General features: G+C 38.1%; 21 non-coding genes across 21 annotated transcripts; all 21 read right to left on the bottom strand.

Moving 5' to 3' along the window:
- Positions 1-328: 328 nt before the first annotated feature.
- Positions 329-539, bottom strand: LOC122325633. Its single transcript, XR_006247371.1, has one exon. It is a non-coding gene; the product is annotated as a small nucleolar RNA U3 (small nucleolar RNA).
- A 1031-nt stretch (positions 540-1570) lies between these two features.
- LOC122325584 lies at positions 1571-1782 on the bottom strand. Its single transcript, XR_006247325.1, has one exon. It is a non-coding gene; the product is annotated as a small nucleolar RNA U3 (small nucleolar RNA).
- Positions 1783-2816: 1034 nt separating this feature from the next.
- On the bottom strand, positions 2817-3027 carry LOC122325634. The gene has a single exon (XR_006247372.1). It is a non-coding gene; the product is annotated as a small nucleolar RNA U3 (small nucleolar RNA).
- A 1029-nt stretch (positions 3028-4056) lies between these two features.
- Positions 4057-4267, bottom strand: LOC122325664. Its single transcript, XR_006247400.1, has one exon. It is a non-coding gene; the product is annotated as a small nucleolar RNA U3 (small nucleolar RNA).
- Positions 4268-5296: 1029 nt separating this feature from the next.
- Positions 5297-5508, bottom strand: LOC122325640. Its single transcript, XR_006247378.1, has one exon. It is a non-coding gene; the product is annotated as a small nucleolar RNA U3 (small nucleolar RNA).
- A 1029-nt stretch (positions 5509-6537) lies between these two features.
- LOC122325647 lies at positions 6538-6748 on the bottom strand. The gene has a single exon (XR_006247384.1). It is a non-coding gene; the product is annotated as a small nucleolar RNA U3 (small nucleolar RNA).
- Positions 6749-7780: 1032 nt separating this feature from the next.
- Positions 7781-7990, bottom strand: LOC122325650. Its single transcript, XR_006247387.1, has one exon. It is a non-coding gene; the product is annotated as a small nucleolar RNA U3 (small nucleolar RNA).
- A 1032-nt stretch (positions 7991-9022) lies between these two features.
- Positions 9023-9231, bottom strand: LOC122325668. Its single transcript, XR_006247404.1, has one exon. It is a non-coding gene; the product is annotated as a small nucleolar RNA U3 (small nucleolar RNA).
- A 1031-nt stretch (positions 9232-10262) lies between these two features.
- LOC122325595 lies at positions 10263-10472 on the bottom strand. Its single transcript, XR_006247336.1, has one exon. It is a non-coding gene; the product is annotated as a small nucleolar RNA U3 (small nucleolar RNA).
- A 1034-nt stretch (positions 10473-11506) lies between these two features.
- On the bottom strand, positions 11507-11718 carry LOC122325641. The gene has a single exon (XR_006247379.1). It is a non-coding gene; the product is annotated as a small nucleolar RNA U3 (small nucleolar RNA).
- Positions 11719-12749: 1031 nt separating this feature from the next.
- On the bottom strand, positions 12750-12960 carry LOC122325635. The gene has a single exon (XR_006247373.1). It is a non-coding gene; the product is annotated as a small nucleolar RNA U3 (small nucleolar RNA).
- A 1029-nt stretch (positions 12961-13989) lies between these two features.
- On the bottom strand, positions 13990-14199 carry LOC122325653. The gene has a single exon (XR_006247389.1). It is a non-coding gene; the product is annotated as a small nucleolar RNA U3 (small nucleolar RNA).
- Positions 14200-15230: 1031 nt separating this feature from the next.
- LOC122325632 lies at positions 15231-15441 on the bottom strand. The gene has a single exon (XR_006247370.1). It is a non-coding gene; the product is annotated as a small nucleolar RNA U3 (small nucleolar RNA).
- A 1031-nt stretch (positions 15442-16472) lies between these two features.
- On the bottom strand, positions 16473-16684 carry LOC122325670. The gene has a single exon (XR_006247405.1). It is a non-coding gene; the product is annotated as a small nucleolar RNA U3 (small nucleolar RNA).
- Positions 16685-17713: 1029 nt separating this feature from the next.
- Positions 17714-17924, bottom strand: LOC122325662. The gene has a single exon (XR_006247398.1). It is a non-coding gene; the product is annotated as a small nucleolar RNA U3 (small nucleolar RNA).
- A 1037-nt stretch (positions 17925-18961) lies between these two features.
- Positions 18962-19171, bottom strand: LOC122325652. The gene has a single exon (XR_006247388.1). It is a non-coding gene; the product is annotated as a small nucleolar RNA U3 (small nucleolar RNA).
- A 1034-nt stretch (positions 19172-20205) lies between these two features.
- LOC122325660 lies at positions 20206-20416 on the bottom strand. Its single transcript, XR_006247396.1, has one exon. It is a non-coding gene; the product is annotated as a small nucleolar RNA U3 (small nucleolar RNA).
- A 1034-nt stretch (positions 20417-21450) lies between these two features.
- Positions 21451-21662, bottom strand: LOC122325631. The gene has a single exon (XR_006247369.1). It is a non-coding gene; the product is annotated as a small nucleolar RNA U3 (small nucleolar RNA).
- A 1033-nt stretch (positions 21663-22695) lies between these two features.
- On the bottom strand, positions 22696-22908 carry LOC122325665. Its single transcript, XR_006247401.1, has one exon. It is a non-coding gene; the product is annotated as a small nucleolar RNA U3 (small nucleolar RNA).
- Positions 22909-23945: 1037 nt separating this feature from the next.
- On the bottom strand, positions 23946-24157 carry LOC122325642. The gene has a single exon (XR_006247380.1). It is a non-coding gene; the product is annotated as a small nucleolar RNA U3 (small nucleolar RNA).
- A 1038-nt stretch (positions 24158-25195) lies between these two features.
- Positions 25196-25407, bottom strand: LOC122325643. Its single transcript, XR_006247381.1, has one exon. It is a non-coding gene; the product is annotated as a small nucleolar RNA U3 (small nucleolar RNA).
- Between the last annotated feature and the right edge of the window lie 316 nt (positions 25408-25723).

Consider the following 25723-nt stretch of genomic DNA (forward strand, 5'->3'; position numbering starts at 1 on the left):
TAGAATGCACTTTCAACCAGATATTTGCCACTGGTTTTCAAAAGGTGTTTTCTTGACACGTCGGAGCTGTCTTTCACTTGCTTTTAAACACTCTGAACAACTGGCATCAACAACCCACAAAGTTCTCACACTAATCACTTTGTCAGACAAATGGTTTAATTCACTTATCTGCTTAAAAACAATTTTATCACATCTAACTTGCAACTAAACCTGTGCTTGGTTTTGAGTTGTGTTTTTCAAAGTAACTAAACCACACCATTGGGAAGAAACCTTAAATTCTTAAACTTCATTTACAATCAATATAAATTTTAACACAAATCATAGCAACTCCACTCGGACCACACCCCTTTCGTCTATATTGCTATAAGCAATAAAGAACGTTCATCAACAACAGAGCCTGCAACCAAAGCCACAGCTCTATCTTTGATTCACTCTCAGAAAGGAGCATCACAACTCATCATCGTGGGTTGGGAGACAAACGCTTTCAAAACACATTTCCAAGCAAAAAACTATAGAAATGATCCTGAAAATATAGTCTTAAACTTTGAACGCAGCACAAACGGATTTCCATTCTGAAACAGCACTCCTCTAAGATGGTTTTGCACAGTTGACTTCTGTGGGCTTTAAAGTTTGTGCAAACTTTCTGCACATTTTAGAGCAGGTGTGCCCAATCCTGCTCCAGCAAAATTCAGCTCAACTCTAATCAAACACACCTGCCTTTAATTTCCAAGCGATCCTGATGACCTTAATTAGTTACTTCAGGTGTGTTTAATTAGACTTGGAGCTGAACTTTGCAAGAGAGTCGATCACCAGGAGTAGGATTGGGAACCCCTGCTTTACAGCTAAAAGCACGTTCCCAATCCCCTCAAAGTCTACTGTCAACCTAAGATGTGGAATACCAACCTGCCTATATAGCCTCCTGGGTGCTCCTTTGTTGTCTACCAGTCAAAGTGAAAATGTAGAAAATCTTTTAGAAGCACAACATGCCAAATAATTGTGCTCAAGTCTCAAAACTTTCAATGATTTGCTAATAGGCGGCGATCGTTGTAAACCCATGAACCAGTTTGTACATGGGCCTCACCTAATCTCAGAACAATATTGTGAATTTTTTTGCTCAGATTTCAATGGCACATTTGACATAAAACAATTTTTATTGTACTCAGCAACCAAGATCTCCACAAGAGGAAAAAAAACATTATGTACACACTTATTATTAAATGCTATTACATGAATGGCATGTAATAGATTGCACTTTCAACCAGATATTTGCCACTGGTTTTCAAAAGGTGTTTTCTTGACACGTCGGAGCTGTCTTTCACTTGCTTTTAAACACTCTGAACAACTGGCATCAACAACCCACAAAGTTATCACACTAATCACTTTGTCAGACAAATGGTTTAATTCACTTATCTGCTTAAAAACAATTTTATCACATCTAACTTGCAATTAAACCTGTGCTTGGTTTTGAGTTGTGTTTTTCAAAGTAACTGAACCACACCATTGGGAAGAAACCTTGAATTCTTAAACTTCATTTACAATCAATATAAATTTTAACACAAATCATAGCAACTCCACTCAGATCACACCCCTTTCGTCTATATTGCTATAAGCAATAAAGAACGTTCATCAACAACAGAGCCTGCAACCAAAGCCACAGCTCCATCTTTGATTCACTCTCAGAAAGAAGCATCACAACTCATCATCGTGGGTTGGGAGACAAACGCTTTCAAAAAACACATTTCAAGCAAAAAACTATAGAAATGATCCTGAAAATATAGTCTTAAACTTAGAATGCAGCACAAACGGATTTCCATTCTGAAACAGCACTCCTCTAAGATGGTTTTGCACAGTTGACTTCTGTGGGCTTTAAAGTTTGTGCAAACTTTCTGCACATTTTAGAGCAGGTGTGCCCAATCCTGCTCCAGCAAAATTCAGCTCAACTCTAATCAAACACACCTGCCTTTAATTTCCAAGCGATCCTGATGACCTTAATTAGTTACTTCAGGTGTGTTTAATTAGACTTGGAGCTGAACTTTGCAAGAGAGTCGATCACCAGGAGTAGGATTGGGAACCCCTGCTTTACAGCTAAAAGCACGTTCCCAATCCCCTCAAAGTCTACTGTCAACCTAAGATGTGGAATACCAACCTGCCTATATAGCCTCCTGGGTGCTCCTTTGTTGTCTACCAGTCAAAGTGAAAATGTAGAAAATCTTTTAGAAGCACAACATGCCAAATAATTGTGCTCAAGTCTCAAAACTTTTCAATGATTTGCTAATAGGGGCGATCGTTGTAAACCCATGAACCAGTTTGTACATGGGCCTCACCTAATCTCAGAACAATATTGTGAATTTTTTTGCTCAGATTTCAATGGCACATTTGACATAAAACAATTCTTATTGTACTCAGCAACCAAGATCTCCACAAGAGGAAAAAAAAAAACATTATGTAGACACTTATTATTAAATGCTATTACATGAATGGCATGTAATAGATTGCACTTTCAACCAGATATTTGCCACTGGTTTTCAAAAGGTGTTTTCTTGACACGTCGGAGCTGTCTTTCACTTGCTTTTAAACACTCTGAACAACTGGCATCAACAACCCACAAAGTTATCACACTAATCACTTTGTCAGACAAATGGTTTAATTCACTTATCTGCTTAAAAACAATTTTATCACATCTAACTTGCAACTAAACCTGTGCTTGGTTTTGAGTTGTGTTTTTCAAAGTAACTAAACCACACCATTGGGAAGAAACCTTAAATTCTTAAACTTCATTTACAATCAATATAAATTTTAACACAAATCATAGCAACTCCACTCGGATCACACCCCTTTCGTCTATATTGCTATAAGCAATAAAGAACGTTCATCAACAACAGAGCCTGCAACCAAAGCCACAGCTCCATCTTTGATTCACTCTCAGAAAGGAGCATCACAACTCATCATCGTGGGTTGGGAGACAAACGCTTTCAAAACACATTTCCAAGCAAAAAACTATAGAAATGATCCTGAAAATATAGTCTTAAACTTTGAATGCAGCACAAACGGATTTCCATTCTGAAACAGCACTCCTCTAAGATGGTTTTGCACAGTTGACTTCTGTGGGCTTTAAAGTTTGTGCAAACTTTCTGCACATTTTAGAGCAGGTGTGCCCAATCCTGCTCCAGCAAAATTCAGCTCAACTCTAATCAAACACACCTGCCTTTAATTTCCAAGCGATCCTGATGACCTTAATTAGTTACTTCAGGTGTGTTTAATTAGACTTGGAGCTGAACTTTGCAAGAGAGTCGATCACCAGGAGTAGGATTGGGAACCCCTGCTTTACAGCTAAAAGCACGTTCCCAATCCCCTCAAAGTCTACTGTCAACCTAAGATGTGGAATACCAACCTGCCTATATAGCCTCCTGGGTGCTCCTTTGTTGTCTACCAGTCAAAGTGAAAATGTAGAAAATCTTTTAGAAGCACAACATGCCAAATAATTGTGCTCAAGTCTCAAAACTTTCAATGATTTGCTAATAGGGGCGATCGTTGTAAACCCATGAACCAGTTTGTACATGGGCCTCACCTAATCTCAGAACAATATTGTGAATTTTTTTGCTCAGATTTCAATGGCACATTTGACATAAAACAATTCTTATTGTACTCAGCAACCAAGATCTCCACAAGAGGAAAAAAAACATTATGTAGACACTTATTATTAAATGCTATTACATGAATGGCATGTAATAGATTGCACTTTCAACCAGATATTTGCCACTGGTTTTTCAAAGGTGTTTTCTTGACACGTCGGAGCTGTCTTTCACTTGCTTTTAAACACTCTGAACAACTGGCATCAACAACCCACAAAGTTATCACACTAATCACTTTGTCAGACAAATGGTTTAATTCACTTATCTGCTTAAAACTATTTTATCACATCTAATTTGCAATTAAACCTGTGTTTGGTTTTGAGTTGTGTTTTTCAAAGTAACTAAACCACACCATTGGGAAGAAACCTTAAATTCTTAAACTTCATTTACAATCAATATAAATTTTAACACAAATCATAGCAACTCCACTCAGACACACACCTTTTCGTCTATATTGCTATAAGCAATAAAGAACGTTCATCAACAACAGAGCCTGCAACCAAAGCCACAGCTCCATCTTTGATTCACTCTCAGAAAGGAGCATCACAACTCATCATCGTGGGTTGGGAGACAAACGCTTTCAAAACACATTTCCAAGCAAAAACTATAGAAATGATCCCTGAAAATATAGTCTTAAACTTTGAATGCAGCACAAACGGATTTCCATTCTGAAACAGCACTCCTCTAAGATGGTTTTGCACAGTTGACTTCTGTGGGCTTTAAAGTTTGTGCAAACTTTCTGCACATTTTAGAGCAGGTGTGCCCAATCCTGCTCCAGCAAAATTCAGCTCAACTCTAATCAAACACACCTGCCTTTAATTTCCAAGCGATCCTGATGACCTTAATTAGTTACTTCAGGTGTGTTTAATTAGACTTGGAGCTGAACTTTTGCAAGAGAGTCGATCACCAGGAGTAGGATTGGGAACCCCTGCTTTACAGCTAAAAGCACGTTCCCAATCCCCTCAAAGTCTACTGTCAACCTAAGATGTGGAATACCAACCTGCCTATATAGCCTCCTGGGTGCTCCTTTGTTGTCTACCAGTCAAAGTGAAAATGTAGAAAATCTTTTAGAAGCACAACATGCCAAATAATTGTGCTCAAGTCTCAAAACTTTCAATGATTTGCTAATAGGCGGCGATCGTTGTAAACCCATGAACCAGTTTGTACATGGGCCTCACCTAATCTCAGAACAATATTGTGAATTTTTTGCTCAGATTTCAATGGCACATTTGACATAAAACAATTTTATTGTACTCAGCAACCAAGATCTCCACAAGAGGAAAAAAACATTATGTAGACACTTATTATTAAATGCTATTACATGAATGGCATGTAATAGATTGCACTTTCAACCAGATATTTGCCACTGGTTTTCAAAAGGTGTTTTCTTGACACGTCGGAGCTGTCTTTCACTTGCTTTTAAACACTCTGAACAACTGGCATCAACAACCCACAAAGTTATCACACTAATCACTTTGTCAGACAAATGGTTTAATTCACTTATCTGCTTAAAAACAATTTTATCACATCTAACTTGCAATTAAACCTGTGCTTGGTTTTGAGTTGTGTTTTTCAAAGTAACTAAACCACACCATTGGGAAGAAACCTTAAATTCTTAAACTTCATTTACAATCAATATAAATTTTAACACAAATCATAGCAACTCCACTCGGACCACACCCCTTTCGTCTATATTGCTATAAGCAATAAAGAACGTTCATCAACAACAGAGCCTGCAACCAAAGCCACAGCTCTATCTTTGATTCACTCTCAGAAAGGAGCATCACAACTCATCATCGTGGGTTGGGAGACAAACGCTTTCAAAACACATTTCCAAGCAAAAAACTATAGAAATGATCCCTGAAAATATAGTCTTAAACTTAGAATGCAGCACAAACGGATTTCCATTCTGAAACAGCACTCCTCTAAGATGGTTTTGCACAGTTGACTTCTGTGGGCTTTAAAGTTTGTGCAAACTTTCTGCACATTTTAGAGCAGGTGTGCCCAATCCTGCTCCAGCAAAATTCAGCTCAACTCTAATCAAACACACCTGCCTTTAATTTCCAAGCGATCCTGATGACCTTAATTAGTTACTTCAGGTGTGTTTAATTAGACTTGGAGCTGAACTTTGCAAGAGAGTCGATCACCAGGAGTAGGATTGGGAACCCCTGCTTTACAGCTAAAAGCACGTTCCCAATCCCCTCAAAGTCTACTGTCAACCTAAGATGTGGAATACCAACCTGCCTATATAGCCTCCTGGGTGCTCCTTTGTTGTCTACCAGTCAAAGTGAAAATGTAGAAAATCTTTTAGAAGCACAACATGCCAAATAATTGTGCTCAAGTCTCAAAACTTTCAATGATTTGCTAATAGGCGGCGATCGTTGTAAACCCATGAACCAGTTTGTACATGGGCCTCACCTAATCTCAGAACAATATTGTGAATTTTTTTGCTCAGATTTCAATGGCACATTTGACATAAAACAATTTTTATTGTACTCAGCAACCAAGATCTCCACAAGAGGAAAAAAACATTATGTAGACACTTATTATTAAATGCTATTACATGAATGGCATGTAATAGATTGCACTTTCAACCAGATATTTGCCACTGGTTTTCAAAGGTGTTTTCTTGACACGTCGGAGCTGTCTTTCACTTGCTTTTAAACACTCTGAACAACTGGCATCAACAACCCACAAAGTTATCACACTAATCACTTTGTCAGACAAATGGTTTAATTCACTTATCTGCTTAAAAACAATTTTATCACATCTAACTTGCAACTAAACCTGTGCTTGGTTTTGAGTTGTGTTTTTCAAAGTAACTAAACCACACCATTGGGAAGAAACCTTAAATTCTTAAACTTCATTTACAATCAATATAAATTTTAACACAAATCATAGCAACTCCACTCAGATCACACCCCTTTCGTCTATATTGCTAGAAGCAATAAAGAACGTTCATCAACAACAGAGCCTGCAACCAAAGCCACAGCTCCATCTTTGATTCACTCTCAGAAAGGAGCATCACAACTCATCATCGTGGGTTGGGAGACAAACGCTTTCAAAACACATTTCCAAGCAAAAAACTATAGAAATGATCCTGAAAATATAGTCTTAAACTTTGAATGCAGCACAAACGGATTTCCATTCTGAAACAGCACTCCTCTAAGATGGTTTTGCACAGTTGACTTCTGTGGGCTTTAAAGTTTGTGCAAACTTTCTGCACATTTTAGAGCAGGTGTGCCCAATCCTGCTCCAGCAAAATTCAGCTCAACTCTAATCAAACACACCTGCCTTTAATTTCCAAGCGATCCTGATGACCTTAATTAGTTACTTCAGGTGTGTTTAATTAGACTTGGAGCTGAACTTTTGCAAGAGAGTCGATCACCAGGAGTAGGATTGGGAACCCCTGCTTTACAGCTAAAAGCACGTTCCCAATCCCCTCAAAGTCTACTGTCAACCTAAGATGTGGAATACCAACCTGCCTATATAGCCTCCTGGGTGCTCCTTTGTTGTCTACCAGTCAAAGTGAAAATGTAGAAAATCTTTTAGAAGCACAACATGCCAAATAATTGTGCTCAAGTCTCAAAACTTTCAATGATTTGCTAATAGGCGGCGATCGTTGTAAACCCATGAACCAGTTTGTACATGGGCCTCACCTAATCTCAGAACAATATTGTGAATTTTTTTGCTCAGATTTCAATGGCACATTTGACATAAAACAATTTTTATTGTACTCAGCAACCAAGATCTCCACAAGAGGAAAAAAAACATTATGTAGACACTTATTATTAAATGCTATTACATGAATGGCATGTAATAGATTGCACTTTCAACCAGATATTTGCCACTGGTTTTCAAAAGGTGTTTTCTTGACACGTCGGAGCTGTCTTTCACTTGCTTTTAAACACTCTGAACAACTGGCATCAACAACCCACAAAGTTATCACACTAATCACTTTGTCAGACAAATGGTTTAATTCACTTATCTGCTTAAAAACAATTTTATCACATCTAACTTGCAACTAAACCTGTGCTTGGTTTTGAGTTGTGTTTTTCAAAGTAACTTAACCACACCATTGGGAAGAAACCTTGAATTCTTAAACTTCATTTACAATCAATATAAATTTTAACACAAATCATAGCAACTCCACTCAGATCACACCCTTTCGTCTATATTGCTATAAGCAATAAAGAACGTTCATCAACAACAGAGCCTGCAACCAAAGCCACAGCTCCATCTTTGATTCACTCTCAGAAAGGAGCATCACAACTCATCATCGTGGGTTGGGAGACAAACGCTTTCAAAACACATTTCCAAGCAAAAAACTATAGAAATGATCCTGAAAATATAGTCTTAAACTTAGAATGCAGCACAAACGGATTTCCATTCTGAAACAGCACTCCTCTAAGATGGTTTTGCACAGTTGACTTCTGTGGGCTTTAAAGTTTGTGCAAACTTTCTGCACATTTTAGAGCAGGTGTGCCCAATCCTGCTGCCAGCAAAATTCAGCTCCAACTCTAATCAAACACACCTGCCTTTAATTTCCAAGCGATCCTGATGACCTTAATTAGTTACTTCAGGTGTGTTTAATTAGACTTGGAGCTGAACTTTGCAAGAGAGTCGATCACCAGGAGTAGGATTGGGAACCCCTGCTTTACAGCTAAAAGCACGTTCCCAATCCCCTCAAAGTCTACTGTCAACCTAAGATGTGGAATACCAACCTGCCTATATAGCCTCCTGGGTGCTCCTTTGTTGTCTACCAGTCAAAGTGAAAATGTAGAAAATCTTTTAGAAGCACAACATGCCAAATAATTGTGCTCAAGTCTCAAAACTTTCAATGATTTGCTAATAGGCGGCGATCGTTGTAAACCCATGAACCAGTTTGTACATGGGCCTCACCTAATCTCAGAACAATATTGTGAATTTTTTTGCTCAGATTTCAATGGCACATTTGACATAAAACAATTTTTATTGTACTCAGCAACCAAGATCTCCACAAGAGGAAAAAAACATTATGTAGACACTTATTATTAAATGCTATTACATGAATGGCATGTAATAGATTGCACTTTCAACCAGATATTTGCCACTGGTTTTCAAAAGGTGTTTTCTTGACACGTCGGAGCTGTCTTTCACTTGCTTTTAAACACTCTGAACAACTGGCATCAACAACCCACAAAGTTATCACACTAATCACTTTGTCAGACAAATGGTTTAATTCACTTATCTGCTTAAAAACAATTTTATCACATCTAACTTGCAACTAAACCTGTGCTTGGTTTTGAGTTGTGTTTTTCAAAGTAACTAAACCACACCATTGGGAAGAAACCTTAAATTCTTAAACTTCATTTACAATCAATATAAATTTTAACACAAATCATAGCAACTCCACTCGGACCACACCTTTCGTCTATATTGCTATAAGCAATAAAGAACGTTCATCAACAACAGAGCCTGCAACCAAAGCCACAGCTCTATCTTTGATTCACTCTCAGAAAGGAGCATCACAACTCATCATCGTGGGTTGGGAGACAAACGCTTTCAAAACACATTTCCAAGCAAAAACTATAGAAATGATCCCTGAAAATATAGTCTTAAACTTAGAATGCAGCACAAACGGATTTCCATTCTGAAACAGCACTCCTCTAAGATGGTTTTGCACAGTTGACTTCTGTGGGCTTTAAAGTTTGTGCAAACTTTCTGCACATTTTAGAGCAGGTGTGCCCAATCCTGCTCCAGCAAAATTCAGCTCCAACTCTAATCAAACACACCTGCCTTTAATTTCCAAGCGATCCTGATGACCTTAATTAGTTACTTCAGGTGTGTTTAATTAGACTTGGAGCTGAACTTGCAAGAGAGTCGATCACCAGGAGTAGGATTGGGAACCCCTGCTTTACAGCTAAAAGCACGTTCCCAATCCCCTCAAAGTCTACTGTCAACCTAAGATGTGGAATACCAACCTGCCTATATAGCCTCCTGGGTGCTCCTTTGTTGTCTACCAGTCAAAGTGAAAATGTAGAAAATCTTTTAGAAGCACAACATGCCAAATAATTGTGCTCAAGTCTCAAAACTTTCAATGATTTGCTAATAGGCGGCGATCGTTGTAAACCCATGAACCAGTTTGTACATGGGCCTCACCTAATCTCAGAACAATATTGTGAATTTTTTTGCTCAGATTTCAATGGCACATTTGACATAAAACAATTTTTATTGTACTCAGCAACCAAGATCTCCACAAGAGGAAAAAAAACATTATGTACACACTTATTATTAAATGCTATTACATGAATGGCATGTATTAGAATGCACTTTCAACCAGATATTTGCCACTGGTTTTCAAAAGGTGTTTTCTTGACACGTCGGAGCTGTCTTTCACTTGCTTTTAAACACTCTGAACAACTGGCATCAACAACCCACAAAGTTCTCACACTAATCACTTTGTCAGACAAATGGTTTAATTCACTTATCTGCTTAAAAACAATTTTATCACATCTAACTTGCAACTAAACCTGTGCTTGGTTTTGAGTTGTGTTTTTCAAAGTAACTAAACCACACCATTGGGAAGAAACCTTAAATTCTTAAACTTCATTTACAATCAATATAAATTTTAACACAAATCATAGCAACTCCACTCGGACCACACCCCTTTCGTCTATATTGCTATAAGCAATAAAGAACGTTCATCAACAACAGAGCCTGCAACCAAAGCCACAGCTCTATCTTTGATTCACTCTCAGAAAGGAGCATCACAACTCATCATCGTGGGTTGGGAGACAACGCTTTCAAAACACATTTCCAAGCAAAAAACTATAGAAATGATCCTGAAAATATAGTCTTAAACTTTGAATGCAGCACAAACGGATTTCCATTCTGAAACAGCACTCCTCTAAGATGGTTTTGCACAGTTGACTTCTGTGGGCTTTAAAGTTTGTGCAAACTTTCTGCACATTTTAGAGCAGGTGTGCCCAATCCTGCTCCAGCAAAATTCAGCTCAACTCTAATCAAACACACCTGCCTTTAATTTCCAAGCGATCCTGATGACCTTAATTAGTTACTTCAGGTGTGTTTAATTAGACTTGGAGCTGAACTTTGCAAGAGAGTCGATCACCAGGAGTAGGATTGGGAACCCCTGCTTTACAGCTAAAAGCACGTTCCCAATCCCCTCAAAGTCTACTGTCAACCTAAGATGTGGAATACCAACCTGCCTATATAGCCTCCTGGGTGCTCCTTTGTTGTCTACCAGTCAAAGTGAAAATGTAGAAAATCTTTTAGAAGCACAACATGCCAAATAATTGTGCTCAAGTCTCAAAACTTTCAATGATTTGCTAATAGGCGGCGATCGTTGTAAACCCATGAACCAGTTTGTACATGGGCCTCACCTAATCTCAGAACAATATTGTGAATTTTTTTGCTCAGATTTCAATGGCACATTTGACATAAAACAATTTTTATTGTACTCAGCAACCAAGATCTCCACAAGAGGAAAAAAAAAAACATTATGTACACACTTATTATTAAATGCTATTACATGAATGGCATGTAATAGAATGCACTTTCAACCAGATATTTGCCACTGGTTTTCAAAAGGTGTTTTCTTGACACGTCGGAGCTGTCTTTCACTTGCTTTTAAACACTCTGAACAACTGGCATCAACAACCCACAAAGTTATCACACTAATCACTTTGTCAGACAAATGGTTTAATTCACTTATCTGCTTAAAAACAATTTTATCACATCTAACTTGCAACTAAACCTGTGCTTGGTTTTGAGTTGTGTTTTTCAAAGTAACTAAACCACACCATTGGGAAGAAACCTTAAATTCTTAAACTTCATTTACAATCAATATAAATTTTAACACAAATCATAGCAACTCCACTCGGACCACACCCCTTTCGTCTATATTGCTATAAGCAATAAAGAACGTTCATCAACAACAGAGCCTGCAACCAAAGCCACAGCTCCATCTTTGATTCACTCTCAGAAAGGAGCATCACAACTCATCATCGTGGGTTGGGAGACAAACGCTTTCAAAACACATTTCCAAGCAAAAAACTATAGAAATGATCCCTGAAAATATAGTCTTAAACTTAGAATGCAGCACAAACGGATTTCCATTCTGAAACAGCACTCCTCTAAGATGGTTTTGCACAGTTGACTTCTGTGGGCTTTAAAGTTTGTGCAAACTTTCTGCACATTTTAGAGCAGGTGTGCCCAATCCTGCTCCAGCAAAATTCAGCTCCAACTCTAATCAAACACACCTGCCTTTAATTTCCAAGCGATCCTGATGACCTTAATTAGTTACTTCAGGTGTGTTTAATTAGACTTGGAGCTGAACTTTGCAAGAGAGTCGATCACCAGGAGTAGGATTGGGAACCCCTGCTTTACAGCTAAAAGCACGTTCCCAATCCCCTCAAAGTCTACTGTCAACCTAAGATGTGGAATACCAACCTGCCTATATAGCCTCCTGGGTGCTCCTTTGTTGTCTACCAGTCAAAGTGAAAATGTAGAAAATCTTTTAGAAGCACAACATGCCAAATAATTGTGCTCAAGTCTCAAAACTTTCAATGATTTGCTAATAGGGGGCGATCGTTGTAAACCCATGAACCAGTTTGTACATGGGCCTCACCTAATCTCAGAACAATATTGTGAATTTTTTGCTCAGATTTCAATGGCACATTTGACATAAAACAATTCTTATTGTACTCAGCAACCAAGATCTCCACAACAGGAAAAAAAACATTATGTAGACACCTATTATTAAATGCTATTACATGAATGGCATGTAATAGATTGCACTTTCAACCAGATATTTGCCACTGGTTTTCAAAAGGTGTTTTCTTGACACGTCGGAGCTGTCTTTCACTTGCTTTTAAACACTCTGAACAACTGGCATCAACAACCCACAAAGTTATCACACTAATCACTTTGTCAGACAAATGGTTTAATTCACTTATCTGCTTAAAAACAATTTTATCACATCTAACTTGCAACTAAACCTGTGCTTGGTTTTGAGTTGTGTTTTTCAAAGTAACTTAACCACACCATTGGGAAGAAACCTTAAATTCTTAAACTTCATTTACAATCAATATAAATTTTAACACAAATCATAGCAACTCCACTCGGACCACACCCCTTTCGTCTATATTGCTATAAGCAATAAAGAACGTTCATCAACAACAGAGCCTGCAACCAAAGCCACAGCTCCATCTTTGATTCACTCTCAGAAAGGAGCATCACAACTCATCATCGTGGGTTGGGAGACAAACGCTTTCAAAACACATTTCCAAGCAAAAAACTATAGAAATGATCCTGAAAATATAGTCTTAAACTTAGAATGCAGCACAAACGGATTTCCATTCTGAAACAGCACTCCTCTAAGATGGTTTTGCACAGTTGACTTCTGTGGGCTTTAAAGTTTGTGCAAACTTTCTGCACATTTTAGAGCAGGTGTGCCCAATCCTGCTCCAGCAAAATTCAGCTCCAACTCTAATCAAACACACCTGCCTTTAATTTCCAAGCGATCCTGATGACCTTAATTAGTTACTTCAGGTGTGTTTAATTAGACTTGGAGCTGAACTTTGCAAGAGAGTCGATCACCAGGAGTAGGATTGGGAACCCCTGCTTTACAGCTAAAAGCACGTTCCCAATCCCCTCAAAGTCTACTGTCAACCTAAGATGTGGAATACCAACCTGCCTATATAGCCTCCTGGGTGCTCCTTTGTTGTCTACCAGTCAAAGTGAAAATGTAGAAAATCTTTTAGAAGCACAACATGCCAAATAATTGTGCTCAAGTCTCAAAACTTTCAATGATTTGCTAATAGGCGCGATCGTTGTAAACCCATGAACCAGTTTGTACATGGGCCTCACCTAATCTCAGAACAATATTGTGAATTTTTTGCTCAGATTTCAATGGCACATTTGACATAAAACAATTTTTATTGTACTCAGCAACCAAGATCTCCACAAGAGGAAAAAAACATTATGTACACACTATTATTAAATGCTATTACATGAATGGCATGTATTAGAATGCACTTTCAACCAGATATTTGCCACTGGTTTTCAAAAGGTGTTTTCTTGACACGTCGGAGCTGTCTTTCACTTGCTTTTAAACACTCTGAACAACTGGCATCAACAACCCACAAAGTTCTCACACTAATCACTTTTGTCAGACAAATGGTTTAATTCACTTATCTGCTTAAAAACAATTTTATCACATCTAACTTGCAACTAAACCTGTGCTTGGTTTTGAGTTGTGTTTTTCAAAGTAACTAAACCACACCATTGGGAAGAAACCTTAAATTCTTAAACTTCATTTACAATCAATATAAATTTTAACACAAATCATAGCAACTCCACTCAGACCACACCCTTTCGTCTATATTGCTATAAGCAATAAAGAACGTTCATCAACAACAGAGCCTGCAACCAAAGCCACAGCTCCATCTTTGATTCACTCTCAGAAAGGAGCATCACAACTCATCATCGTGGGTTGGGAGACAAACGCTTTCAAAACACATTTCCAAGCAAAAAACTATAGAAATGATCCTGAAAATATAGTCTTAAACTTTAGAATGCAGCACAAACGGATTTCCATTCTGAAACAGCACTCCTCTAAGATGGTTTTGCACAGTTGACTTCTGTGGGCTTTAAAGTTTGTGCAAACTTTCTGCACATTTTAGAGCAGGTGTGCCCAATCCTGCTCCAGCAAAATTCAGCTCCAACTCTAATCAAACACACCTGCCTTTAATTTCCAAGCGATCCTGATGACCTTAATTAGTTACTTCAGGTGTGTTTAATTAGACTTGGAGCTGAACTTTGCAAGAGAGTCGATCACCAGGAGTAGGATTGGGAACCCCTGCTTTACAGCTAAAAGCACGTTCCCAATCCCCTCAAAGTCTACTGTCAACCTAAGATGTGGAATACCAACCTGCCTATATAGCCTCCTGGGTGCTCCTTTGTTGTCTACCAGTCAAAGTGAAAATGTAGAAAATCTTTTAGAAGCACAACATGCCAAATAATTGTGCTCAAGTCTCAAAACTTTCAATGATTTGCTAATAGGCGGCGATCGTTGTAAACCCATGAACCAGTTTGTACATGGGCCTCACCTAATCTCAGAACAATATTGTGAATTTTTTTGCTCAGATTTCAATGGCACATTTGACATAAAACAATTTTATTGTACTCAGCAACCAAGATCTCCACAAGAGGAAAAAAACATTATGTAGACACTTAATATTAAATGCTATTACATGAATGGCATGTAATAGATTGCACTTTCAACCAGATATTTGCCACTGGTTTTCAAAAGGTGTTTTCTTGACACGTCGGAGCTGTCTTTCACTTGCTTTTAAACACTCTGAACAACTGGCATCAACAACCCACAAAGTTATCACACTAATCACTTTGTCAGACAAATGGTTTAATTCACTTATCTGCTTAAAAACAATTTTATCACATCTAACTTGCAACTAAACCTGTGCTTGGTTTTGAGTTGTGTTTTTCAAAGTAACTTAACCACACCATTGGGAAGAAACCTTGAATTCTTAAACTTCATTTACAATCAATATAAATTTTAACACAAATCATAGCAACTCCACTCAGATCACACCCCTTTCGTCTATATTGCTATAAGCAATAAAGAACGTTCATCAACAACAGAGCCTGCAACCAAAGCCACAGCTCCATCTTTGATTCACTCTCAGAAAGGAGCATCACAACTCATCATCGTGGGTTGGGAGACAAACGCTTTCAAAACACATTTCCAAGCAAAAACTATAGAAATGATCCCTGAAAATATAGTCTTAAACTTAGAATGCAGCACAAACGGATTTCCATTCTGAAACAGCACTCCTCTAAGATGGTTTTGCACAGTTGACTTCTGTGGGCTTTAAAGTTTGTGCAAACTTTCTGCACATTTTAGAGCAGGTGTGCCCAATCCTGCTCCAGCAAAATTCAGCTCCAACTCTAATCAAACACACCTGCCTTTAATTTCCAAGCGATCCTGATGACCTTAATTAGTTACTTCAGGTGTGTTTAATTAGACTTGGAGCTGAACTTTGCAAGAGAGTCGATCACCAGGAGTAGGATTGGGAACCCCTGCTTTACAGCTAAAAGCACGTTCCCAATCCCCTCAAAGTCTACTGTCAACCTAAGATGTGGAATACCAACCTGCCTATATAGCCTCCTGGGTGCTCCTTTGTTGTCTACCAGTCAAAGTGAAAATGTAGAAAATCTTTTAGAAGCACAACATGCCAAATAATTGTGCTCAAGTCTCAAAACTTTCAATGATTTGCTAATAGGCGGCGATCGTTGTAAACCCATGAACCAGTTTGTACATGGGCCTCACCTAATCTCAGAACAATATTGTGAATTTTTTGCTCAGATTTCAATGGCACATTTGACATAAAACAATTCTTATTGTACTCAGCAACCAAGATCTCCACAAGAGGAAAAAAAACATTATGTAGACACTTATTATTAAATGCTATTACATGAATGGCATGTAATAGATTGCACTTTCAACCAGATATTTGCCACTGGTTTTCAAAAGGTGTTTTCTTGACACGTCGGAGCTGTCTTTCACTTGCTTTTAAACACTCTGAACAACTGGCATCAACAACCCACAAAGTTATCACACTAATCACTTTGTCAGACAAATGGTTTAATTCACTTATCTGCTTAAAAACAATTTTATCACATCTAATTTGCAATTAAACCTGTGTTTGGTTTTGAGTTGTGTTTTTCAAAGTAACTAAACCACACCATTGGGAAGAAACCTTAAATTCTTAAACTTCATTTACAATCAATATAAATTTTAACACAAATCATAGCAACTCCACTCAGATCACACCCCTTTCGTCTATATTGCTATAAGCAATAAAGAACGTTCATCAACAACAGAGCCTGCAACCAAAGCCACAGCTCTATCTTTGATTCACTCTCAGAAAGGAGCATCACAACTCATCATCGTGGGTTGGGAGACAAACGCTTTCAAAACACATTTCCAAGCAAAAAACTATAGAAATGATCCCTGAAAATATAGTCTTAAACTTAGAATGCAGCACAAACGGATTTCCATTCTGAAACAGCACTCCTCTAAGATGGTTTTGCACAGTTGACTTCTGTGGGCTTTAAAGTTTGTGCAAACTTTCTGCACATTTTAGAGCAGGTGTGCCCAATCCTGCTCCAGCAAAATTCAGCTCAACTCTAATCAAACACACCTGCCTTTAATTTCCAAGCGATCCTGATGACCTTAATTAGTTACTTCAGGTGTGTTTAATTAGACTTGGAGCTGAACTTTGCAAGAGAGTCGATCACCAGGAGTAGGATTGGGAACCCTGCTTTACAGCTAAAAGCACGTTCCCAATCCCCTCAAAGTCTACTGTCAACCTAAGATGTGGAATACCAACCTGCCTATATAGCCTCCTGGGTGCTCCTTTGTTGTCTACCAGTCAAAGTGAAAATGTAGAAAATCTTTTAGAAGCACAACATGCCAAATAATTGTGCTCAAGTCTCAAAACTTTCAATGATTTGCTAATAGGCGGCGATCGTTGTAAACCCATGAACCAGTTTGTACATGGGCCTCACCTAATCTCAGAACAATATTGTGAATTTTTTTGCTCAGATTTCAATGGCACATTTGACATAAAACAATTTTTATTGTACTCAGCAACCAAGATCTCCACAAGAGGAAAAAAACATTATGTACACACTTATTATTAAATGCTATTACATGAATGGCATGTATTAGAATGCACTTTCAACCAGATATTTGCCACTGGTTTTCAAAAGGTGTTTTCTTGACACGTCGGAGCTGTCTTTCACTTGCTTTTAAACACTCTGAACAACTGGCATCAACAACCCACAAAGTTCTCACACTAATCACTTTGTCAGACAAATGGTTTAATTCACTTATCTGCTTAAAAACAATTTTATCACATCTAACTTGCAACTAAACCTGTGCTTGGTTTTGAGTTGTGTTTTTCAAAGTAACTAAACCACACCATTGGGAAGAAACCTTAAATTCTTAAACTTCATTTACAATCAATATAAATTTTAACACAAATCATAGCAACTCCACTCGGACCACACCCTTTCGTCTATATTGCTATAAGCAATAAAGAACGTTCATCAACAACAGAGCCTGCAACCAAAGCCACAGCTCCATCTTTGATTCACTCTCAGAAAGGAGCATCACAACTCATCATCGTGGGTTGGGAGACAAACGCTTTCAAAACACATTTCCAAGCAAAAAACTATAGAAATGATCCCTGAAAATATAGTCTTAAACTTTAGAATGCAGCACAAACGGATTTCCATTCTGAAACAGCACTCCTCTAAGATGGTTTTGCACAGTTGACTTCTGTGGGCTTTAAAGTTTGTGCAAACTTTCTGCACATTTTAGAGCAGGTGTGCCCAATCCTGCTCCAGCAAAATTCAGCTCAACTCTAATCAAACACACCTGCCTTTAATTTCCAAGCGATCCTGATGACCTTAATTAGTTACTTCAGGTGTGTTTAATTAGACTTGGAGCTGAACTTTGCAAGAGAGTCGATCACCAGGAGTAGGATTGGGAACCCCTGCTTTACAGCTAAAAGCACGTTCCCAATCCCCTCAAAGTCTACTGTCAACCTAAGATGTGGAATACCAACCTGCCTATATAGCCTCCTGGGTGCTCCTTTGTTGTCTACCAGTCAAAGTGAAAATGTAGAAAATCTTTTAGAAGCACAACATGCCAAATAATTGTGCTCAAGTCTCAAAACTTTCAATGATTTGCTAATAGGCGGCGATCGTTGTAAACCCATGAACCAGTTTGTACATGGGCCTCACCTAATCTCAGAACAATATTGTGAATTTTTTTGCTCAGATTTCAATGGCACATTTGACATAAAACAATTTTTATTGTACTCAGCAACCAAGATCTCCACAAGAGGAAAAAAAAACATTATGTACACACTTATTATTAAATGCTATTACATGAATGAATGGTATGTAATAGATTGCACTTTCAACCAGATATTTGCCACTGGTTTTCAAAAGGTGTTTTCTTGACACGTCGGAGCTGTCTTTCACTTGCTTTTAAACACTCTGAACAACTGGCATCAACAACCCACAAAGTTATCACACTAATCGCTTTGTCAGACAAATGGTTTAATTCACTTATCTGCTTAAAAACAATTTTATCACATCTAACTTGCAACTAAACCTGTGCTTGGTTTTGAGTTGTGTTTTTCAAAGTAACTAAACCACACCATTGGGAAGAAACCTTAAATTCTTAAACTTCATTTACAATCAATATAAATTTTAACACAAATCATAGCAACTCCACTCGGATCACACCCTTTTCGTCTATATTGCTATAAGCAATAAAGAACGTTCATCAACAACAGAGCCTGCAACCAAAGCCACAGCTCCATCTTTGATTCACTCTCAGAAAGGAGCATCACAACTCATCATCGTGGGTTGGGAGACAAACGCTTTCAAAACACATTTCCAAGCAAAAACTATAGAAATGATCCTGAAAATATAGTCTTAAACTTTGAACGCAGCACAAACGGATTTCCATTCTGAAACAGCACTCCTCTAAGATGGTTTTGCACAGTTGACTTCTGTGGGCTTTAAAGTTTGTGCAAACTTTCTGCACATTTTAGAGCAGGTGTGCCCAATCCTGCTCCAGCAAAATTCAGCTCCAACTCTAATCAAACACACCTGCCTTTAATTTCCAAGCGATCCTGATGACCTTAATTAGTTACTTCAGGTGTGTTTAATTAGACTTGGAGCTGAACTTTGCAAGAGAGTCGATCACCAGGAGTAGGATTGGGAACCCCTGCTTTACAGCTAAAAGCACGTTCCCAATCCCCTCAAAGTCTACTGTCAACCTAAGATGTGGAATACCAACCTGCCTATATAGCCTCCTGGGTGCTCCTTTGTTGTCTACCAGTCAAAGTGAAAATGTAGAAAATCTTTTAGAAGCACAACATGCCAAATAATTGTGCTCAAGTCTCAAAAAACTTTCAATGATTTGCTAATAGGGGGCGATCGTTGTAAACCCATGAACCAGTTTGTACATGGGCCTCACCTAATCTCAGAACAATATTGTGAATTTTTTTGCTCAGATTTCAATGGCACATTTGACATAAAACAATTCTTATTGTACTCAGCAACCAAGATCTCCACAAGAGGAAAAAAAACATTATGTAGACACTTATTATTAAATGCTATTACATGAATGGCATGTAATAGATTGCACTTTCAACCAGATATTTGCCACTGGTTTTCAAAAGGTGTTTTCTTGACACGTCGGAGCTGTCTTTCACTTGCTTTTAAACACTCTGAACAACTGGCATCAACAACCCACAAAGTTATCACACTAATCACTTTGTCAGACAAATGGTTTAATTCACTTATCTGCTTAAAAACAATTTTATCACATCTAACTTGCAACTAAACCTGTGCTTGGTTTTGAGTTGTGTTTTTCAAAGTAACTTAACCACACCATTGGGAAGAAACCTTGAATTCTTAAACTTAATTTACAATCAATATAAATTTTAACACAAATCATAGCAACTCCACCCAGATCACACCCTTTTCGTCTATTTTGCTAGAAGCAATAAAGAACGTTCATCAACAACAGAGCCTGCAACCAAAGCCACAGCTCCATCTTTGATTCACTCTCAGAAAGGAGCATCACAACTCATCATCGTGGGTTGGGAGACAAACGCTTTCAAAACACATTTCCAAAGCAAAAACTATAGAAATGATCCTGAAAATATAGTCTTAAACTTTGAACGCAGCACAAACGGATTTCCATTCTGAAACAGCACTCCTCTAAGATGGTTTTGCACAGTTGACTTCTGTGGGCTTTAAAGTTTGTGCAAACTTTCTGCACATTTTAGAGCAGGTGTGCCCAATCCTGCTCCAGCAAAATTCAGCTCCAACTCTAATCAAACACACCTGCCTTTTATTTCCAAGCGATCCTGATGACCTTATTTAGTTACTTCAGGTGTGTTTAATTAGACTTGGAGCTGAACTTTGCAAGAGAGTCGATCACCAGGAGTAGGATTGGGAACCCCTGCTTTACAGCTAAAAGCACGTTCCCAATCCCCTCAAAGTCTACTGTCAACCTAAGATGTGGAATACCAACCTGCCTATATAGCCTCCTGGGTGCTCCTTTGTTGTCTACCAGTCAAAGTGAAAATGTAGAAAATCTTTTAGAAGCACAACATGCCAAATAATTGTGCTCAAGTCTCAAAACTTTCAATGATTTGCTAATAGGCGGCGATCGTTGTAAACCCATGAACCAGTTTGTACATGGGCCTCACCTAATCTCAGAACAATATTGTGAATTTTTTTGCTCAGATTTCAATGGCACATTTGACATAAAACAATTTTTATTGTACTCAGCAACCAAGATCTCCACAAGAGAAAAAAAAAAACATTATGTACACACTTATTATTAAATGCTATTACATGAATGGCATGTATTAGAATGCACTTTCAACCAGATATTTGCCACTGGTTTTCAAAAGGTGTTTTCTTGACACGTCGGAGCTGTCTTTCACTTGCTTTTAAACACTCTGAACAACTGGCATCAACAACCCACAAAGTTCTCACACTAATCACTTTGTCAGACAAATGGTTTAATTCACTTATCTGCTTAAAAACAATTTTATCACATCTAACTTGCAACTAAACCTGTGCTTGGTTTTGAGTTGTGTTTTTCAAAGTAACTAAACCACACCATTGGGAAGAAACCTTAAATTCTTAAACTTCATTTACAATCAATATAAATTTTAACACAAATCATAGCAACTCCACTCAGACCACACCCCTTTCATCTATATTGCTATAAGCAATAAAGAACGTTCATCAACAACAGAGCCTGCAACCAAAGCCACAGCTCCATCTTTGATTCACTCTCAGAAAGGAGCATCACAACTCATCATCGTGGGTTGGGAGACAAACGCTTTCAAAACACATTTCCAAGCAAAAAACTATAGAAATGATCCCTGAAAATATAGTCTTAAACTTTGAACGCAGCACAAACGGATTTCCATTCTGAAACAGCACTCCTCTAAGATGGTTTTGCACAGTTGACTTCTGTGGGCTTTAAAGTTTGTGCAAACTTTCTGCACATTTTAGAGCAGGTGTGCCCAATCCTGCTCCAGCAAAATTCAGCTCCAACTCTAATCAAACACACCTGCCTTTAATTTCCAAGCGATCCTGATGACCTTAATTAGTTACTTCAGGTGTGTTTAATTAGACTTGGAGCTGAACTTTGCAAGAGAGTCGATCACCAGGAGTAGGATTGGGAACCCCTGCTTTACAGCTAAAAGCACGTTCCCAATCCCCTCAAAGTCTACTGTCAACCTAAGATGTGGAATACCAACCTGCCTATATAGCCTCCTGGGTGCTCCTTTGTTGTCTACCAGTCAAAGTGAAAATGTAGAAAATCTTTTAGAAGCACAACATGCCAAATAATTGTGCTCAAGTCTCAAAACTTTCAATGATTTGATTTGCTAATAGGGGCGATCGTTGTAAACCCATGAACCAGTTTGTACATGGGCCTCACCTAATCTCAGAACAATATTGTGAATTTTTTGCTCAGATTTCAATGGCACATTTGACATAAAACAATTTTATTGTACTCAGCAACCAAGATCTCCACAAGAGGAAAAAAACATTATGTACACACTTATTATTAAATGCTATTACATGAATGGCATGTAATAGAATGCACTTTCAACCAGATATTTGCCACTGGTTTTCAAAAGGTGTTTTCTTGACACGTCGGAGCTGTCTTTCACTTGCTTTTAAACACTCTGAACAACTGGCATCAACAACCCACAAAGTTATCACACTAATCACTTTGTCAGACAAATGGTTTAATTCACTTATCTGCTTAAAAACAATTTTATCACATCTAACTTGCAACTAAACCTGTGCTTGGTTTTGAGTTGTGTTTTTCAAAGTAACTAAACCACACCATTGGGAAGAAACCTTAAATTCTTAAACTTCATTTACAATCAATATAAATTTTAACACAAATCATAGCAACTCCACTCGGACCACACCCTTTTTCGTCTATATTGCTATAAGCAATAAAGAACGTTCATCAACAACAGAGCCTGCAACCAAAGCCACAGCTCCATCTTTGATTCACTCTCAGAAAGGAGCATCACAACTCATCATCGTGGGTTGGGAGACAAACGCTTTCAAAACACATTTCCAAGCAAAAAACTATAGAAATGATCCCTGAAAATATAGTCTTAAACTTAGAATGCAGCACAAACGGATTTCCATTCTGAAACAGCACTCCTCTAAGATGGTTTTGCACAGTTGACTTCTGTGGGCTTTAAAGTTTGTGCAAACTTTCTGCACATTTTAGAGCAGGTGTGCCCAATCCTGCTCCAGCAAAATTCAGCTCCAACTCTAATCAAACACACCTGCCTTTAATTTCCAAGCGATCCTGATGACCTTAATTAGTTCTTTCAGGTGTGTTTAATTAGACTTGGAGCTGAACTTTGCAAGAGAGTCGATCACCAGGAGTAGGATTGGGAACCCCTGCTTTACAGCTAAAAGCACGTTCCCAATCCCCTCAAAGTCTACTGTCAACCTAAGATGTGGAATACCAACCTGCCTATATAGCCTCCTGGGTGCTCCTTTGTTGTCTACCAGTCAAAGTGAAAATGTAGAAAATCTTTTAGAAGCACAACATGCCAAATAATTGTGCTCAAGTCTCAAAACTTTCAATGATTCAATAATTTGCTAATAGGGCGATCGTTGTAAACCCATGAACCAGTTTGTACATGTGCCTCACCTAATCTCAGAACAATATTGTGAATTTTTTTGCTCAGATTTCAATGGCACATTTGACATAAAACAATTTTTATTGTACTCAGCAACCAAGATCTCCACAAGAGGAAAAAAAACATTATGTAGACACTTATTATTAAATGCTATTACATGAATGGCATGTAATAGAATGCACTTTCAACCAGATATTTGCCACTGGTTTTCAAAAGGTGTTTTCTTGACACGTCGGAGCTGTCTTTCACTTGCTTTTAAACACTCTGAACAACTGGCATCAACAACCCACAAAGTTCTCACACTAATCACTTTGTCAGACAAATGGTTTAATTCACTTATCTGCTTAAAACTATTTCATCACATCTAACTTGCAACTAAACCTGTGCTTGGTTTTGAGTTGTGTTTTTCAAAGTAACTAAACCACACCATTGGGAAGAAACCTTAAATTCTTAAACTTCATTTACAATCAATATAAATTTTAACACAAATCATAGCAACTCCACTCGGACCACACCCCTTTCGTCTATATTGCTATAAGCAATAAAGAACGTTCATCAACAACAGAGCCTGCAACCAAAGCCACAGCTCCATCTTTGATTCACTCTCAGAAAGGAGCATCACAACTCATCATCGTGGGTTGGGAGACAAACGCTTTCAAAACACATTTCCAAGCAAAAAACTATAGAAATGATCCCTGAAAATATAGTCTTAAACTTTGAACGCAGCACAAACGGATTTCCATTCTGAAACAGCACTCCTCTAAGATGGTTTTGCACAGTTGACTTCTGTGGGCTTTAAAGTTTGTGCAAACTTTCTGCACATTTTAGAGCAGGTGTGCCCAATCCTGCTCCAGCAAAATTCAGCTCCAACTCTAATCAAACACACCTGCCTTTAATTTCCAAGCGATCCTGATGACCTTAATTAGTTACTTCAGGTGTGTTTAATTAGACTTGGAGCTGAACTTTTGCAAGAGAGTCGATCACCAGGAGTAGGATTGGGAACCCCTGCTTTACAGCTAAAAGCACGTTCCCAATCCCCTCAAAGTCTACTGTCAACCTAAGATGTGGAATACCAACCTGCCTATATAGCCTCCTGGGTGCTCCTTTGTTGTCTACCAGTCAAAGTGAAAATGTAGAAAATCTTTTAGAAGCACAACATGCCAAATAATTGTGCTCAAGTCTCAAAAAACTTTCTTTCAATGATTTGCTAATAGGCGGCGATCGTTGTAAACCCATGAACCAGTTTGTACATGGGCCTCACCTAATCTCAGAACAATATTGTGAATTTTTTTGCTCAGATTTCAATGGCACATTTGACATAAAACAATTTTTATTGTACTCAGCAACCAAGATCTCCACAAGAGGAAAAAAACATTATGTACACACTTATTATTAAATGCTATTACATGAATGGCATGTATTAGAATGCACTTTCAACCAGATATTTGCCACTGGTTTTCAAAAGGTGTTTTCTTGACACGTCGGAGCTGTCTTTCACTTGCTTTTAAACACTCTGAACAACTGGCATCAACAACCCACAAAGTTCTCACACTAATCACTTTGTCAGACAAATGGTTTAATTCACTTATCTGCTTAAAAACAATTTTATCACATCTAACTTGCAACTAAACCTGTGCTTGGTTTTGAGTTGTGTTTTTCAAAGTAACTAAACCACACCATTGGGAAGAAACCTTAAATTCTTAAACTTCATTTACAATCAATATAAATTTTAACACAAATCATAGCAACTCCACTCGGACCACACCCCTTTCGTCTATATTGCTATAAGCAATAAAGAACGTTCATCAACAACAGAGCCTGCAACCAAAGCCACAGCTCCATCTTTGATTCACTCTCAGAAAGGAGCATCACAACTCATCATCGTGGGTTGGGAGACAAACGCTTTCAAAACACATTTCCAAGCAAAAAACTATAGAAATGATCCCTGAAAATATAGTCTTAAACTTTAGAATGCAGCACAAACGGATTTCCATTCTGAAACAGCACTCCTCTAAGATGGTTTTGCACAGTTGACTTCTGTGGGCTTTAAAGTTTGTGCAAACTTTCTGCACATTTTAGAGCAGGTGTGCCCAATCCTGCTCCAGCAAAATTCAGCTCCAACTCTAATCAAACACACCTGCCTTTAATTTCCAAGCGATCCTGATGACCTTAATTAGTTACTTCAGGTGTGTTTAATTAGACTTGGAGCTGAACTTTGCAAGAGAGTCGATCACCAGGAGTAGGATTGGGAACCCCTGCTTTACACAGCTAAAAGCA

Source organism: Puntigrus tetrazona, chromosome 20 (genome assembly GCF_018831695.1).
Source record: "Puntigrus tetrazona isolate hp1 chromosome 20, ASM1883169v1, whole genome shotgun sequence".
NCBI lineage: Eukaryota > Metazoa > Chordata > Actinopteri > Cypriniformes > Cyprinidae > Puntigrus > Puntigrus tetrazona.